We start from the raw sequence: 9,822 nt of genomic DNA, 5'->3' as shown, positions 1-9,822 counted from the left end.
AGGTTAAGAAACTTGTCCAAAGTCACAGAAGAGCCAAATCAAAACTTGAACCCCAACCCTAAGTGCTTACCCACCATACCAAACTCCCTAATATATGTATCCTATAACTGAGTCTCTGGTTTGGGGGTTTACATTTACAGGGAGCCACATCAGTGCTGGAGGGCTCTCCACCCCCACTCCCTGACTCCCAAGCTACACTGACCAGGGCAATCCTACTCTTAGACCCCACGAACCCCAGAGAGGTCAGCCTGTCCAGCCCCAGTCTTTGGGCTTTCTCCATGAGGTACCCCCCAGAGACCCCACTCGGGGTGGGAAATGGGCCCACTGCCCCCACTCCCCTCCCCCATTTCCCATTGTCCTCCTTCCTGAAAAGCTGGTGGAATTCAGAACTTTGACCCTTCCCTGTGGCCCCAGCAGTGACTCAGGTTTTATGAGGGGCAGAGATGAAAGAGACTGAGGCCCTGGGAAGCCTGACCTGACTCCAGGACCGCTGGTGGCTATGACAGTGTCAGGGACAGGGTTCCTGGAGGTGGGGACCCTGGAAGGTGGAGGAGTTAGATACAGCCCTGGTCCTTTTCCCAGGCCAGGACTTCCTAGAGCAGGACATAGCCAGACACCAAAGGCTCTGGATTTTAGCCTCTCACTGAGGCCCCAACCCACTCCCCGGTCCCCATTAGGGAGCTCCCTTTTTCCTCATGCAACTCCTGCCCTCCTTGCTGGGACTTCCCCCAAATGAAGTTTGATGCCCTTGCTGAGCCCCTCCTAAGCCCCTGTCCACCTGCCTCCCACTCTCTGAGCTTCCTTGTCCCTGATGGTGCTTATAGTAAGTGACAAAGCCTGAGCTCTAACTCATTCATTCATTCAATTACTCACTCATTCAATGCTAATTGCGTCACGGGATGTGCTAGGCCTTGGCTAGACTCAACCAGAGCCAACTTTCTCATGAAGGGTGGCATATTAAGAAACCAGGGGCCAAGGAATTAGACATAAAAACAGGGACATTTGGCCGGGCGCGGTGGCTCAAGCCTGTAATCCCAGAACTTTGGGAGGCTGAAACAGGCGGATCACGAGGTCAGGAGATCGAGACCATCCTGGCTAACACGGTGAAACCCCGTCTCTACTAAAAAATACAAAAAACTAGCCGGGCATGGTGGCAGGCACCTGTAGTCCCAGCTACTTGGGAGGCTGAGGCAGGAGAATGGCGTGAACCCGGGAGGCGGAGCTTATAGTGAGCCAAGATCGCGCCACTGCACTCCAGCCTGGGTGACAGAGCAAGACTCCGTCTCAAAAAAAAAAAAAAAAAAAAAAACAGGGACACTTGGAAAGCGCCATAGGCATCAGGAAAGCGACAGGAGAGCAATGTTAAAGGAAGCAGCCAATCATCAGATCAGATATTGTCAATGACCTCCTACTAATCAGAATTTAACATCTTTCTCAACCAGCCCAACCCCTAGACAACACCCTTGATAGCCAGTCATTCCACAAGCATGTGGTCATTGGCTTCTGCCTGCATACCTCCAGGGACAGGGAGGTCACCACTTGACAGTTCACCTGCTCCGTCCCTGAACAGTCATGGCTGCTAGAATGTCCTTCAGACTCTGCTGGAATGTGCCTGCCTATAGATGCCTCCTTTTGTTCTTGCTCTGAAGACATACCCCAATACAATGACCCAGGATGCCTCTCCTGGGCCAGCAGAAGGGCCCATTCCCAGAGCCCTTTCTTCTGCAGGGCCCCAGAGCAGAAGTGGATTTGTTGGCAGCGTGACCTGTGACCTCCAAACAAGGCGTGTGGAGCTGGGAAGGGAGAGGCTGAGGAGGGGATGGGGGGAGTGTGGGAAAGAGCCTTGTCTAACCCAACAAGTCCTGGATTCTCCCCACTTACCTGTGAGTCACCCCCAAACTAGGCCAAACCAGTCCACAGGCCCACATGCAGGCAAACACATGCTGTGTCACACAGACGCAGGCACAGACACACAGACAGATGCCAACACAGACCCACAATCACACAGGCACAAAGATATATCTAGATGCCTACAAAAATATACACAGAGACACACACACAAATACACACTCACCCAAGAAATACAAACACACACAAGCACTCAGAGCCACAAGAGACACACAAATCACGTACACACAGACAGAAACACAGACACAATGACACACACGTGCACACATTCACAATACACACACAGTCAATTCACAGCCACAGGCTCTCTTCTCCTTGAAATTCACCTACCCCTGAACGTGGACACATTACGCTTGGATGCTCAAGTATCTTACACATTCCCACTGGCAGTCCCAGCTATGTCCCCCTCTTCCCAACTCCCATATTTGCCAATCTTGGCCCAGAGAACCTTCTCCCAGGAAGGGGACATAGAAGGATGATGTTTCTGGAGGTCACCTGCTCCCCACTCTAAGAGAGCCCTAGCCTCCCACCTGAGTCTGTCATTATCCACCTGGGCCCAAAACAGCCAGGTAGTGGCAGATATAAACCACATCCCCCCAGCTAACCCTACTTCTCTTTCCCATCCCCCTCTCCAAGGTAGCCTCCTCCACTCCCCTTCCCTTTCTCTATAGCCCTTCTTTCCCAGCCCCTGACTTCTGGGGCATCCAAGCGGAACCAGTCACACTGATCCCTGCTTGGAGGATCCCAGCATCCCTGATTCTGCCTCTGCTACCACAACACTGCCCAATCCAGCACCATGGGAGCCCAGAAAACCCTGGAGCCCACACAGCAACCTCACCCAACCCTCCACTCTCTGCACAGGGCCAAAGAGGCTTCTTCCAGGCAGGATGGAGTGGTGGTTAGAGCATAGGCACTGCAGTTATAGAAACCCAAGTTCAGATTCTAGCCCCTTCACTTTCTAGTTGACTTTGAGCAAGTGACTTAATCTTTCGGAGCCTCCTAGAATTCGGTGGCAGGGGTTGGGATTAGTCCCTACTTCATGGGGTGGTTGGGAAGATTAAATAAAATTATGCTTAGAAGGCCGGGCACGGTGGCTTATGCCTGTAATCCCAGTACTTTGGGAGGCCAAGGCAGGCAGATCACGAGTTCAGGAGATCGAGACCATCCTGGCTAACATGATGAAACCCCGTCTCTACTAAAAACACAAAAAAATTAGCCAGCGTAGTGGTGGGTGTCTGTAGTCCCAGCTACTCGGGAGGCTGAGGCAGGAGAATGGCATGAACCCAGGAGGCGGACCTTGCAGTGAGCCAAGATCGCGCCACTGCACAGATCGCGCCTGGACTACAGAGCGAGACTCCGTCTCAAATATATATATATATATATATATGTATGTATATATATATATATGTGTGTGTATATATATATATATATATATGTGTGCTTAGAAAACAAATTTGCAAATGACAGCCACCCCATCATTCTTAAGCCCCCTTCATAACCCCATCCCAGGCTCATTTCCTCTTCAGGGTCATCCCTGGGAGGTTCCATGTTCATCCCTCCTTGATGAGTTTTGGGGGACACATCCTTCCACCTCTGCGCCCCCCAGGCAGATTTAGGAGAGTCATTTCAACACAAACAAAACCAGGCTTGGGAAACTCGACGCCTGCTCCTTTGGCTTCCAGCACAGAGCCAGGTGGGGTAATTATTGCTGTCACTGAGAGGTAATTAATAAGCATCCCTGCTATTTTGGCACCCCCAGTCTCTGGAGTTCAAAGTATATTCCTGTAACCACCTCCTCCTTCCTCATTTTCAGCTACCAAATCCTCTCAACAACTCAAGGCCCCGAGAGGTTAAGCATCTCGCCCCAGGACACCCAGCACCTAGGCTGGGTGCCAATTCCCAGGCTGGGTCTCTGGCCTCCTGAACAGAACTGGGGAGTGGTGAGTGCTGCGGAGAAGGCGACCCCCGTTCCTGCCCATCCTTTCCCTGACAGGCTTTCCCCTTCCTCAGATGGACAGTGACGGTGAGCAGCAGTGGGTTCCAGGAAGTAGCCTGTGGGCAAAGGGAGGGAGAGGAAGGAAGGATTGGAGCAGGGAGGGAAGGCAGAGTCAGCTCAGGGTCCTGAATGAATGGGCGTAGAGCTGGAGAGACTCAGGGAATAGGCAAAGTCTCAAGATAAGGCAGCCAGGCCAGTCTCCCCTCCCATCTCCCAACAGAGACCGACCTCTACTCACAGTCTGTGTGGGGACCCAGGTGTCCCGCCAGCCTGGAGCTCCTGCTGCTGGGCCGTGCTCCCCTGATGAGACTGGGCTCTCAGCTGGGGTTCCTGGAGCGGGGCCGACTGGCACCCCGTGATGGGGCGGGGCCCATGGGGAGGCTCCCACCAGCCCTCGGATTCCTCAGGGCCACAGGGGTGTGGAGCTGGTTGGGCCGGTTCTTTACCCTCCTCCCCAGGTGCTTGCCTGTGCCCCAGCAGTGTGACAGTGATGTAGTAGCGGGTCCTCCTAGAAGAGGGACGCGTGTGTAGGGTCTGGGCAGGCTCTGGCAAGGCAGTCCCTGGGGTGGCAGGCTCGCCCTTTGTCCCCTCTGGCCTGAGGAAGGATGTAGGGTGGGGCAGCAGGGGTGCGTCTTCCAGGTTGCTGGGTGGCTCAGGCCTCAGAGGGACCTCTGGTGGAGACTGCTGACAGGTGCAGCCTGAGGGTCCCTGCTCCCCATGTGCAGGGGCAGGCTCTGGGTATGTGGGGTGCCTGGCACGAGTAGGTTCTCCTGAGGCCACTTCCAAGGCCAGGTTCTCAGGCCCCACGGAGGCATGGCTGGCCAGGTCGAAGGCGCTGCCTACCGCTGGCCTCTGCAGGTGCCCGAGGCACTGAGCAGGACCCCCCGAGATTCCTTGTTGCTTCCAAATCCAGAAATCACCATGGCCTCTTACATGAATGTCCCATTCTGAGCAGCTCTGGGCTTGGGCCTGGGCGAAAACAGAAACAGACATTGAGAGAGGCAGGGTCATAGTGACAGCTCCCCCTGCCCTCCAGGCACCCCTGGTACCTGGTACCTTCCCTGTCACAGGGAAGCTGAACAGGGCTCTGACACCAAGGTAAGTTGCCCTAGGGAGAGGCTGCTAAGGCCACCAGAGCTGGACAAAGGGACAGAGCTCTGGGAAGGTCCTTCAGCATTTAACTCCCCCCTTCCCATTCTACATAAGAGGAAAGCGGGGCCCAAAGAAGGCGACGACATGACTAAGATCACACAGCAAGCCAGTGAGGGCTCCCAACTCTCAAGTGCCGCACTCTCTACCAGGTGACAAGGCACCCAGGGCCTGGCCGGCCATGCCTCCCAAAGGCTGGGGACCCCAGCTTCCTCGCAGTCCTGAGGTGCTTCCCCACCCTGGGGCTGAGGGCTGGGTGGGCAGGCCTGCCTCAAGTGCTCATGGCCTCCACCCACTCTAGGCTAACAGAGAGACTGCGGCCACCTCTCTTGTACCCTCCCAGCTTAAGACAGCACGCCTGGGAGGATGTACCTGGGACGTAAGGGAGCCAGGGAAGAAGGTTCCCCTGAAATGGGACAACATCTGACCTCTTCTGCTCTCTTCCCCTGGGGTCCAGCCTGGCTGTGGGGATAAGAGGAGAGGGCTCAGCACCCCAGACCCAGATGGACACTGCCCCCAAAACCACCCATTTTAAAAGATGGGCTGTGTCCTTGGCAACAGAGGTCAAAATTCCTCCTAGCAGGGGTCCTTGCTGCCAAATGCCTTAATTTACTCATCTATGAAACAGACGCAGCCTCTCATTGCCCAGGGGCTGACCACCTGGAGGCAAGAGCACAGTGATGAACCTGGAGGCTTGGATCGAGGCAACCTGGGCTTGAAGCCCAGCCCTGCTGCTTCCTATAATAGCTGCAATACCGTTTGCATTTCAGTTTCCTCATGTGGAAAATGGGTGTGAAAATAACAGTACCTGCCTCCTGAGAGTGTGGTACAGATGGCACAAGATAGTCCATGCAGAGGGCCCAACACATGACAAGTAGGCAATTAAACACTGGCAATTACTCATGGTATTCAAGACCCAAGAGAGACACATGGCTGCTTAAGCCACCTCCAGAGGAGGCAGGCCTCACTCCTCCAAGGGAAGAACACTCTTTCACTGTTCAATTCAGGGCTCAGGTCCCCACTGCAGATGAGGAAGCTGTGGCAGGAGGTTAAGCCACTAGCCCAGCCTCACCCCTGAGGGCCATGCCAGGAAGTGGGGAAAAGGGACCAAAGATGGAAGGCAGTCAGGCCAAACAAGAGAATGGAGAGAAGTGAGGCCCCTCTGCCCCTACATCCCTCCCCAGAAGATCCCAGCTTTAGGAAGTCACATTTCCTGAAAGTCCGGGCCCCAACCATGCAGGATGTCCCATATCCATTACTTTATCTCCCGCAACAGCTTTGAGAGTGGAGCATTATTTTCCCCATTTTGCAGAAGGGAACACTGAGGTTTCAAGGAGGGGAGCACTCTGCCCAGGGTCACATGGTGGATCAGTGGCAGAGGGAGGGCTGGAGCTACAGTTGTCTGACTTGTCAGTCCAGGTTCTCACAACCTGCTCAGTCCTCCCAGAACTCCTGCCCTCCCCCACTCCCCACTCCCCTTTGGATTTTCTCCTACCTTGAGGCTGACATTGCTGGTGGTAACCTGGGCTAGGTCAGAGCAGCTCCAGCCATCCCAAGGCCTGGGAAGGAAGCACAGGGGGAAGAGAATGAAGTAGCTTCCTCCTGTGCCAACACCATCACCCCCAGTCTGGACCCAGGAGTCCTCTCCCCCAACTTTTTTTTTTTTTTGAGACGGAGTCTCACTCTGTTGCCCAGGCTGGAGTGCAGTGGCCGGATCTCAGCTCACTGCAAGCTCCGCCTCCCGGATTTACACCATTCTCCTGCCTCAGCCTCCTGAGAAGCTGGGACTACAGATGCCTGCCACCTCGCCCGGCTAGTTTTTTTTTTTTTTTTTTTTTTTTGTATTTTTTTAGTAGAGATGGGGTTTCACCGTGTTAGCCAGGATGGTCTCTATCTCCTGACCTTGTGATCCGCCCGTCTCGGCCTCCCAAAGTGCTGGGATTACAGGCTTGAGCCACCGCGCCCAGCCTCCCCCAACCTTTTTTCAGGGCCCACAGCACAGCAGAATGAACTCCTAACACATTTTGGGGAAGGTCTATGTGGCAGCCTCCTCTCTGTTGCCTCTCCCAGCTGTCCACTTTACCCCCAGATGCAAAGAAAGAGACAGGAATGGGCTCGGTTGCAAAATGGGGACTGGGCCTGTCATGGGACTGGAATACAGAGAAAGACAGTGCCCCGATAATGCAAAAGTTGGCCGTTTGCTGAGGCCCTCCTGTGTGCCAGGCTTGGCACTAGGCATTGTGCCTACATGATCTCCCCTAAGCCTTACAGTAATCCTAGAAGGTGGATATTAGTGCCCCGTGTTTTTCGGATACAGAAAGTAAGGCCCAGAGAGGTGAAATGACTTGCTTAGACTCCACTCCAAAGGTTGGCTGGACACGACGCCATGAATGGGGGCCAGGTGGGAAAGTGCCTTGGCTCCTCCTCTGCGCACTCCATACCCCCAGCAATCAGCAGGGGTCAGAGGCCCCTGCCTCAGTACCAGGGTCCCATTCCCAGGGCTGGTGAGAACGGAGAGCAAGTGTAGCATGGCCAAGAACCATCATCACTCTGTCTGCAGAGAGCCTGAGCAACCCCTCCCGGCCCTGCCCACCTCTGACTCATTTGCACCTCCAAGTCCAGAGAGGGAGGGGCAGTGACGCCTGGGCCTATAGGGCAGGTTTCTGCCAGACAGGGTAAAGGGGGAGGGCGTGTCTTCCAGGCGGGGGCGGACAGGGCACTGGCAGGGTGTGGACACCCCAGGGCACCCAGGCTTCCAGGCATAGGGTGGCTAGGCCCTCCTCTCCTCTCTCTTTAGGGTGAGAGAGCAGTACAAATCCCTGCCCTCATTTTGCCCCCACCACACCCCCACTCCCCCGGCGCAGGCTGAAGACAACTGTGCCATGATAAGATCAGAACAAATTGCCGGGTAACTGGGCAGACACACAAACACCCACGCATGAGAGCACACCCCATGCGCTTCACGGATGTAGGGCCGGTGAGCTGCGGGGCTCTCGGATTCTCAATACTGCCTTCCCCGCCTTTCGACTTGGCCTTCCACAGGATGTTTTTCCTTCTGTTTAAAACATTTTAAGCGGCCGGGCGCGGTGGCTCAAGCCTGTAATCCCAGCACTTTGGGAGGCCGAGACGGGCGGATCACGAGGTCAGGAGATCGAGACCCTCCTGGCTAACACGGTGAAACCCCGTCTCTACTAAAAATACAAAAAATTAGCCGGGCGAGGTGGTGGGCGCCTGTGGTCCCAGCCACTCAGGAGGCTGAGGCAGGAGAATGGCGTGAACCCAGGAGACGGAGGTTGCGGTGAGCTGAGATCCGGCCACTGCACTCCAGCCTGGGCAACAGAGCAAGACTCCGTCTCAAAAAAAAAAAAAAAAAATTTTAAAGTTTTGGCCGGGCGTGGTGGCTCAAGCCTGTAATCCCAGCACTTTGGGAGGCCAAGCGGGCGGATCACGAGGTCAGGAGATCGAGACCAACCTGGCTAACACGGTGAAACCCTGTCTCTACTAAAAAATACAAAAAACTAGCTGGGTGAGGTGGCGGGCGCCTGTAGTCCCAGCTACTTGGGAGGCTGAGGCAGGAGAATGGCATAAACCTGGGAGGCCACCCCTGCCTGGGCGACAAAGCGAGACTCCGTCTCAAAAAAAATAAAAAATAAAAAAACCTTTTAAAGTTTTAAAGGAGCACAAGGGGCCAGGCATGGTGGCTTACGCCTGTAATCCCAGCACTTTGGGAGGCCGAGGCGGGTGGATCACGAGGTCAAGAGTTCGAGACCAGCCTGTTCAATATGGTGAAACCCTGTCTCTACCAAAAATACAAAAATTAGCTGGGCATGGAGGCACACGTTTGTAGTCCCAGCTACTCAAGAGGCTGAGGTAGGAGGATCGCTTGAACCTGGGAGACAGAGCCTGCAGTGAGCCGAGATCATACCACTGCACTCCAACCTGGGTGACAGAGTGAGACTCCATCTCAAAAACAAAACAAAATGAAAAAAGAGCACAAGGGACCAGGCCTGGTAGCTCACACCCATGATCCCAACACGTTGGGAGGCCAAGCCAAATCACTTGAGCTCAGGAGTTTGAGACCAGGCTGGGCAACATAGCCAAATTCCAACTCCACAAAAAATGAAAAGATCGGGTGGACGTGGTGGCGTGTTCCTAGCTACTTGGGAGGCTGAGGCAGGAGGAGTTTGAGGATGCAGTGTCCTATGATGGTGATACTGCATTCCAGCCTGGGTGACAGAGCAAGACCTGATTCTATTAAAAAAAAAAAAAAAAACTTAAAAAAATCAAAATAAAAGAGAGCCAGGTGCAGTGGCTCACACCTGTAATCCCAGCACTTTGGGAGGCTGAGGCGGGCAGACTGCTTGAGTCCAGGAGTTCGAGATCAGCCTGGGGAACATGGTGAAACCTTGTCTCTACAAAAAATCGGCCAAGCATGGTGGCATGTGCCTGTAGTCCCAGCTACTCAGAAGGCTGAGATGGGAGGATCACCTGAGCCTGGGGAGGTCGAGGCTGAGATGCGATAGTGCCACTGCACTCCAGCCGGGGCAACAAACAGAGCAAGATTCCATCTCAAAAAACAAACAAGTAAATACATAAAAGACATAAGAGCACAGGGAACGTTCCACATTAACATCCAAAATCGTGGTACCTTGATACATATATTTTTATGCTTCAAGATAGTCATACACACTTATTTGATCAACTACAACACTCTCACACACACACACACACACACAAAACCCCTCAGACATCAGCTACCAGTGCGCAGG

The 9,822-nt window shown here is 54.1% G+C and overlaps 1 protein-coding gene across 1 annotated transcript in view; it reads right to left on the bottom strand.

The window, feature by feature from the left end:
* The window catches only part of CRYBG2 (crystallin beta-gamma domain containing 2), a 33,350-nt gene extending 26,751 nt beyond the window's left edge, over window positions 1-6,599 (bottom strand). The window contains exons 1-2 of the mRNA XM_026455928.1: window positions 6,549-6,599; window positions 4,143-4,873 (exon numbers count right to left, since the gene is read on the bottom strand). The gene's annotated coding sequence lies outside the window, so the exon portion shown is untranslated. The remainder of the gene's footprint in view (window positions 1-4,142; window positions 4,874-6,548) is intronic.
* Between the last annotated feature and the right edge of the window lie 3,223 nt (window positions 6,600-9,822).

This window comes from Piliocolobus tephrosceles, chromosome 1, assembly GCF_002776525.5.
Source record: "Piliocolobus tephrosceles isolate RC106 chromosome 1, ASM277652v3, whole genome shotgun sequence".
NCBI lineage: Eukaryota > Metazoa > Chordata > Mammalia > Primates > Cercopithecidae > Piliocolobus > Piliocolobus tephrosceles.
This window is presented reverse-complemented; position numbering and strand designations above follow the sequence as displayed.